Source organism: Dipodomys ordii, unplaced genomic scaffold, assembly GCF_000151885.1.
Source record: "Dipodomys ordii isolate 6190 unplaced genomic scaffold, Dord_2.0 Scaffold102, whole genome shotgun sequence".
NCBI classification, from domain to species: domain Eukaryota; kingdom Metazoa; phylum Chordata; class Mammalia; order Rodentia; family Heteromyidae; genus Dipodomys; species Dipodomys ordii.
This window is the reverse complement of record NW_012267318.1, coordinates 4,534,745-4,541,319: the sequence shown is the minus strand read 5'-3', so window position 1 is coordinate 4,541,319 and position 6,575 is coordinate 4,534,745.

Here is a 6,575-nt window from a genome sequence, read left to right as displayed (position 1 = left end):
AAATATTCCTAGTATACCTGGGGCCCTCATTGTGTCAGCTTCCCATTGCTGGGACAAAGTGACTGGGAAATCGGTTTAAAGAAGGAAGGATAGTTTTGGCTCATGGTCTCAGAAGTTTCAGGCCTTGGTCACTTTGCTCTGTTGCCTTTGGGTCTAACAACAGTATATCATGACCAAGTATGACAGAGAAATCTGCCATATGGTAACTGGGAAGCAGAAGAGGGATGGGGTCCTCATACCCCTCCCGAGGCCCATCCCCAGTGATCTTTTCTTCCATTACACTTCTCCCAGTAGTGTCACAGACTAGCAACTAAAAACCTCCAGCGCATGGCCTTTTAGACATGTAAGACCCAAGGGATACAGGTGTTAAAAATAAGGATGGGACCACATTCTTTTCCCTTCTGCTCCAAAATAGACTTGACAATGGAGGAAGCATTATTAGCATCAGGCTACGTCTTTTGATGGTTAAGAAATTTGCTGTAGAATCATGGTACAGAATCAGTGGTTTATTTAATTGTAAAAGTGATGTACAGAAGGGTTACAGTTACATATGGAAATGGGTACAATTCTTGTCCAACATTGTCACCCCCTCCTCCCAAGTCCAACAGTGTCCAATATTGTTCCCCCCCCAAGTTGTTTCAAACAATGGTTTAAAGGAGAGCTGGGTGTGGTGACACACTTGTAACTCTAGAGTTACTCTAGAGTGGGAGTTTAGGAAGAACCCAGTTCACCTCCAGTCTACAAAAACACAAGTCTAGCCCCTCTAAAACAAAGTGTAGTGGCACATGCCTGTAATTCCAGCTTTTCTGGAGGTGAGAGGAGTATCTAGTCCAAGTTTGTCCTGGTTAAAAAAAAAAAAAATCTAAAGACAAAAATCAAAAAGGTTAGAGTTATTACTGAATGGTGAGTTGGCCCTCCGTTCCAGCATCAGTGGCTAGAGATAATCTGGAAACTGTAAACCTGCATTTTCGGGGGGGGGGCTGGGGGCGGGGAGTAGTACACTCCTAAATTGATTATAATACACTGGAATACCATTAGCTCAAACACTTGTGGCAGTACTTAGAAATCATGTAGAATCGTATAATTTGTGGAGGAGATGGGGAAAAACAAGTCGTTTAAGGATACAGGTGGACCCGATGCAACAATGAGAAGTACAAGTTGTCATGTCAAAAACGAACTTTACAACTTTGGTGGGGGGGAGGCTGGGAAGGGATGTGAAGGGTAAACAAAGGAGGAGGCTGCAATGCTTGATAAGAAATGTACTCATTATCTTGCCCATGTAATTGTAACCCCTCTGTACAGTATGTTCACAAAAAATAAAAATTAAAATTAAATTAAAAAAACAAAAGAAATCATGTAGAATCTCAGACATGTGCCAGTTTAGATAAATACCTTGCTTGGCAAAGGACTGAATGTTATATAATTTTCAGTCAGATTTTCACATTGTGGCAATAATTCTAAAAATGCCCCCGTGTGTCGGTAACTAACAAGGAAAATAAATGAACTTTGTGGTTTTGTCCTGATCCTAGGGCTTAAAATCTGGGCCTCACACTCTTGCTTGACATTTTAAGCTCAAGGCTGGTACTCTACACTTGAGCCACACCTCCACTTCTGGCTTTATGCTGGTTAACTGGAGATAAGGGTCTCTTGGATTTGGCTCAGCCTCCTGATTACCTAGGATTGACAGGTGTGTGCCACAAGGGCCTGTACAGATTGAACTTTGAATCTAATCTCATGTTGATTATGTCTGGCCAATGATTTACTTTTTTGGGAGGTAAAACAATATTTACTTGATTTTATTGCTCCAATTCTTCCATCAAAAGTAGGAAAGTCACTGGGCACTGGTGACTAAATCCATATATGGAGAAAGAGGCTTACTTTTTCACAAAGTGCTATACAGTTTAGGTATAATTAAGCCCTGCTAGCAGATGGGATGATCAGAAAACATTGCTCTATTTGCTCTGGATGGAGAGCTGCAGGATTTCTCCTAGTTTCACTTAGCTAGCCTGAGGCACAATTCACAAGGCAGCCAATCAACACCGAGTCCCTTTTGAGTCTGTATTACATGTGGTTTGTACAGTCTGTGTGACATTCTTGAGGAACTCTCTGATAATTAGCTTTCCCAGCCATTTAATTTTTTTCTTCTCAGAATTGTGGTTTTGGACCTCTTTGACAGCTCTTACTCTGCTAAAGGGCAGGTAGCAGTGTGGCCCAGTAGAAAGAGCACCTTTGTGGAGAAGAAAGGGGTTTCATTTCCAAATTTTCCTGCCCCTCAAGTACTCTGGCTTTTAGGTAGATAGTACTTCTCTGAATCTCCACATTCTCACCCAACTGACAATCTCTTGTGGCTCCCTCAGGGATACCAATTTTTTAGCTGCAGCACTGTTGACCTTTGCAGCAGGCTTGGGAGAGGGGCTGCATCCTGGGCATTGTAGGATCTTTAACAATAGACCTGACCTCTGCCCATCAGATGCTAGTGGCATGCCCAACCCCAATTTGAATATCCAAAAATGTCCCTTGAGAGCCACTGACTCTAACAAGTTGTTTTTCTTTTCTGAGCATTGCTTGATGTAGTCTGTGTGCTGAATATGTGCGTTGGTATTCTCATTTGCTTAACATTATTTTCCCCTATAATTAGCATTTTCACTTGGACTACAATTGTAGTTATCCTACTTCCTCTCCTTTGGCTTCTGTCTAGCGGAATTTAGGGATGGATGCAAAATGCAGCTGTGCCTCTCCATAGCTTTGTGTTTGTTGTGTTTTATCTGCGGCCAGTTTAACAGCGATAGTGTCTCACTGTCACGCAGTCTGGTGCTGTTGGGGGAGGGGGAAAGCTTTCCTAAAACCCATTGCTGTGGTTTGGGTAAATGTCTCCTTAAGGTCCATGTGTCTTAAAGGCTTGGGAACCAGGGTGGTGTTATCAGGCAGTGATGAAGCCTTAGGAGGTAGGCCCTAGAAGAAGATCTGAAGGTCATTAGGGGTAGACCTTCAAAGGAGATGGTGGGACTCCACCTCTTCCTCTTTTTTGCTCTTTGCTCCATGGTGCATGAGGTAGCAGTTTTCCTGCCATCCACTTCCTGCCATTACCATCAGCCCAGCAGCAGCCCAGAGCCATGAGTCCATCCCACCTTATTTTAGAACTTCCACAACTACCAGCCAAAAATACCCTTTTCTGTTTGTAAGTTAATTATCTTAGATATTTTGTGATAGCAATGTGAAGCTGACTGATACATCCTCCAACATCCTCTTACACAGATGGATGCTATCCTAAGATTACCTACTGTAGTAGGAAAAAAATCATCACTTTTCTGTGGCTGTAACTGAATACCTGAGTCCAAGTACATTATAAAGAAAAGGTTTAATAAGTTCACAGTTTGGGAGGATGAAAGTCAAAATAGCATGGTGCCAATTCTGGCAATGGCCCCATGGCTGCACTGTAACATGGCAGAAGTGTTTACAAGAGTTATCACTCACCGGTGAGACAGGAATCCAGGGTGGAAAAACTGAGGAGTGGCCAGTTAGAACAACCCTTTCTTGAGAACTAACCATGATACCTCAAAAACCACATTAAATCAGGCAGCAGTGGCTCATGCCTGTAATCCTCGGGACTCAGGAGATTGGGATCTGAGGAGGATCAAGGGTTTTGAAGCCAGCTTGGGAAAGGAAGTCTGTGAGACTTTTATCTCCAGTTAACCACCAAAAAGCTAGAAGTGGAGTGATAGCCTATATCCAATAATCTAAAGAATAGCATCTGGCTCTTAGTTGAAGCATTATGACTCACTCCCCACCCCCACACAAGAATTACACTAATTTCTCCAATAGAAAGCACCTATGATGACCTCTTAATATCACCAAACTGGGAACCCAGCCTCCAGGACATACCCCATCCAAACTACAGCACCTACTCATGCACTACTTTAGTTTGCTTTTGCCTTTATAATTAATTACAGAAAACATAGAGATTGGGCTGGAGAGACAACCTGGTATATACTTAGCACTGACCTGGCTAAACAGGGAGAGGTACTAGACAGGATGGAAGGACCAGTCAGTCAAATCCTTGCCTGGCTTTCTTGTCTGGCTCCACTTTTCCCAGTCCACATAGCCTTGACATTAACTTCCCTAGCTGGGTACTTCCTACCTTTATAAGGTGGTTGCTGAAGGTAAAAGGAATTTGGATACACTTAGTGTTCATGATTTTGGCGTGCAGTGGGCACCCAATGAAGGTTTGATTACAACTGGAGAGCTGCTCTCTCCAAAATCAGTGTCTGCTCTGTACCCCTGCTGTGCTACCCCCACCATCCCACACACCTCCATCTTTAATTTCTTCCTCTTGGTGGAACCCCAGAGTCTGTTTGTTATTGTTGGGTGCCCATGGCTACCTCTTTGCCACTTCCCACTTCTGGGCTTGGGAACATTCTGTCAGCCAGAGGGTGCCAATGCTTGTCTCTGGAGAATATATAACGTCATAGCCCAAAAGCAACAGGCAATTTTTCTACTCCCAAAGATGTACTAACTCACAACAGAACTTATGAAATGTTTGGTTTACCTTTAAAAAACAAGGGGCACATGTGCTCAGAACTGTGATCTATCAACTCAGGAAGCTGAGATCTGAGGAGAGAAATTCAAAGCCAGCCTCAGCAGAAAAAATTATGAGACTTTTATCTCCAGTTAACCACCAAAAAGTTGGAAGTGGAGTGGTGGCTCAAATGGTAGAGTGCTAGCTTTGAGAGAAAAGCCTAAGGGGAGCACTGAGGCCCTGAGTGTAAGTTCCAGTACTGCACACCACAAAAGAGGGGATGGGATATATTTTGGGAAAAGCAGAGGGTGTTGTATGTGGAAGACACATAGCATTAGAATCATGGGCGCACGCAAAAGGAATGCTGTAGCGAGACCGTTAAGAGACTATGAGAAGGAATCTACTTTGTCTTGAGATAATAATCCTTGGTCTTTAAAAGGATAAATAGGGAGCCTGGAGTTGGTGGCTCACGCCTATAATCCTACCTACTCAGGAGGTTGAGATCTGAGGATCACAGTTCAAAGCCAGCCCGGGTAGGAAAGTCCATGAGACTCTTACTCCAATAAACCACCAGAAAACTGGAGGTGGTGCTGTAGCTCAAGTGGTAGAGCGCTCGCCTTGAGCTGAAGAGCTGAGGGACAGTGCCCAGGCCCAGAGTTCAAGCCCTATGATGGACAAAAAAAAAAAGGATAAATAGCAAGGGTGCCCAGGGGTTAGTAACAGGGATGAGGCCATCCAAGAATGAAGACAGTTGCTGGACAGATGTTCTGGCGGTAGCATCCTCTGTATAAGTTTATAGCAGCCTCTGTGCCAGGTTGGAGTGCTTGTGTCTTTTGTGATCGATATTGTCATAAGGCTTACATCTATGAAACTCTACATGACCTTTAGGCTTTCTTTTCTTCTTTTCCTTCCTTCCTTCCTTCCTTCCTTCCTTCCTTCCTTCCTTCCTTCCTTCCTTCCTTCCTTCCTTCCTTCTTTCTTCTTCTTTCTTAGCTCACTACAAGTAACTTATTTTGATCTTGATAGCTTTCACAGTGATATAAAACCATTCTGAAAATGTATAACAATATCTCCCCTCAAACAAACAACAACAAATACTGGTTCAACCATTTTTTTGGTAATGCCCTCACCTTTTTTTAAAAAAAAAATCTATTGGGGCAGGGTGGAGAATGGTAGAGTAAGCATGTGGCCAGTCCCTACAAGGTTCCATCCAGAGTCTTCATGGAGTAACTTGTCAGAACAGAAGCTTCCCCTCTTGAAACACAGGTCACCATTATTCCAAGCAAACTCCCCTTGACACAATTGTGTCATCAGGTCCTTGGCCCCACACAATACTCTTTACAACTATGGCACTTTGTTTTGTTTTGTTTTTGTTCCAAGATACAAAGATTATAAGTTTCATTTGATTATCCTCATCAGCCTAACACCTTTTAAATGATGCAACTTTTGTTTGGGTTTGTCTACTTTACAGCTAGTGAGCACAAGCATTTTGCCTTAAGCTTAGCTTTATTAAAGAAATTAGAGCTAGACATGATGGTACATGACTGCAATGCCAGCTACTCAAAAGGTAGAGGTAGGAGGATTGTGGTCTGAGGGTAGCCCTGGGCAAAAGAACAAGAATCTATCTTAAAAATTAAAACAAAAAGGGCTGGAGACTTGGTTCAAGTGGTAAAACTCTTGCCTAGCAAATATAAGGCCCTGAGTTGAAGCTCTAGTTCTGGCAGAAAGAAAGAGAAAAAGAGAAAGAGAGAAAAAAAGAGAAAGAAAGAAAGAGAGAGAGAAAAGAGAGAAGAAAAGAAGGAGGGAGGGAAGGAAGGAAGGAAGGAAGGAAGGAAGGAAGGAAAAGAAGGAGGGAGGGAGGGAGGACTAGAAGCAAAAAATTAGTAGGTTGATCCATTGCAACAATGAGATGTACAGTCATTATGTTGAAAACGAACTTTACAACTTTGGTGTGTGTGGGGGGAAGGATGGGGGGCGAGGATGGGCAGGGATGGGAAGGGGAAACAAAGGAGGAGGCTACAATGCTTGATAAGAAATGTACTCATTATCTTGCCCATGT